The sequence below is a fragment of the Carlito syrichta genome, unplaced genomic scaffold, assembly GCF_000164805.1.
Source record: "Carlito syrichta isolate Samal-C Ts95f unplaced genomic scaffold, Tarsius_syrichta-2.0.1 Scaffold316302, whole genome shotgun sequence".
Classification (NCBI taxonomy): Eukaryota; Metazoa; Chordata; class Mammalia; order Primates; family Tarsiidae; genus Carlito; species Carlito syrichta.
The window spans coordinates 1176209-1178334 of NW_007260398.1; positions in this window are offsets into that span (position 1 = coordinate 1176209).

The following is a 2126-nucleotide window of genomic DNA, read 5'->3' on the forward strand; positions in this document are numbered from 1 at the left end:
CGTGAAGCTGAGTAGGACAGGGATTGGGTGGCGGAAGGCGTCTGCAGTACCTGGACCAAGACACTCACGCAAGGGCTCTTCAACCCAGGCAGTAAGAACAGAGAAGAGCCGGGCACAGTGGCTCTCACCTGTAATCTCCACACTTTGGGAGGCAGAGGCAAGAGGATGGCCTGAACTCACGGGCTCGAGACCAGCTTGAGCAACTTGGCAAGACCTCGTCTCTACAATAAATCAAAAATTAGCCGGGAGTGGTGGCGTGCGCCTGTAGTTCTGGCTACTTGGAAGGCTGAGGCGGAGGGATCGCCGGAGCCCAGCAGGTCGAGGCTGTGGTGGCTGTGAGCAGGCCCCTGCACTCCAGCCTGGACCACGGAGTGAGACTCTGACTCAAAAAAAAACGGAGAAGAGAGGTCAGACATGATGACTTCTGAGGCATTAGGATGGCAGCCACGCCTAGGTTTCTGGCTTGGGGGCTTAAGTGGATGCAGAGCTGTTTTCGAAGATAGAGAACAAAAGGAGAGGAATCGATGAGGGAAAGAAGGTGCTCGCGCCACTCTGGTCATGTCTGGTTGCGGTGCTGTGCAGCAGGCCAGAGGCCCGACAGACTGGACGCTCGGGTCTCTGTCTTGGGAGAGCTCTGGCCTAGAACTGTACGAGGGTGGAACCAAAAACTGGCATTTATTTATAAAAAATTGAGCATCCTTACATGTTTAAATTTCAGTCACCTTCAAAAGACTCTCTTTTTGGTGGCATATACCTATTGAGATGCTTTTTCCACTGCTCAGGTTTTTTTGGGGGTTTTTTGTTTTTTTTTTTTTTTTTTTTTTGAGTCTGGTTTTCTTTTAGAGGCTGGATCAACATTTCTTAGGCATGCTGTGTTCCAAGAAGAAATAAGTAAACACCAAAGAACAATAAACTCTCACAATCAGCTCTCCAGTCATCAATGTTCTAGGTTCCAGAAGGATTGCAGCTGAACTTTATTAATTAGAGAATTTGTACTATGACATACGAAATGTCCTTTCAGTAATGCTGGGCCATAGATACAGGAACAGCATACAAAGCATTCCAGTTCAGAGAGGCTGGGTAATTTGCCTAATCAAACAGTTAATACTTAACTAAGAGCAGTCACCTGTACTAGCTTCTTATTTTTTTGAGTTGGAGTCTCACTCTGTCGCCCAGCCTGGAGTGCAGTGGCCGCTCCCGGCCACTGCAGCCTCGACCTGCTGGGCTCCGCCGATCCTTCCGCCTCAGCTTTCCAAGTAGCCGGAATTACAGGTGCGCGCTACCACGCCCGGCTGATTTTTTGATTTATTGTAGAGATGAGGTCTCGCTGCCCAGGCGGGTCTCAAACCCGCAGGCTCAGGCAATCCACTCACCTCAGCCTCCCAAAGGCGTGGGATTACAGGCTGAGCCACTGAGCCCGGCCACAATTTTCTTAATTTATTGTATTGATGAAGTCTCACCATGTTGCCCAGGCTGGTCTCGAACCCATGGACTCAGGCAATCATCTCACCTCAGCCTCCCAGAGTGCTGGGATTATAGGCCACCTGGCCTCGCCCGACCTATAATAGCTTCTAATAGTCAACAGCATTTGCTGAGTGCATGACAATGACTATACATTAGTGATGTCTGAAGTGTGTCTGGCACAGTAATTGTTTACCTTTAGATGACATTCTCCTGTACAAAGGGTCAGAAACAGAAAGAAGTTGCCACTAAATCAGTTTCTACGTTGTCGGGGATCTCACATGAGTAAAATTTCAGCAACAGGCCGGGGTCCATGGCTCCGCCTGTAAGCCCAGCACTTTGGGAGGCCAAGGAGGGGAGATTGCCTGAGGGGGTTCGAGACCAGCCTGGGCAACTTGGGAGACCCGGTCTCTACAATAAATCAAAAATTAGCTGGGTGTGGTGGCACACGCCTAGTTCCAGCTACTATTTTAAGAACCCAAGAACGACACGACACCTCCAGCTAAGGTTCTTATACCTTTGGTTCCTTAGGTGAAAGAAAACTTAACATTCGTGTTTTAAGAATTTGTCAGGCCGGGCTCAGTGGCTCAGCCTGTAATCCCACGCCTTTGGGAGGCTGAGGTGAGGGGACTGCCTGAGCCCACGGGTTCGAGACCCGCCTGGGC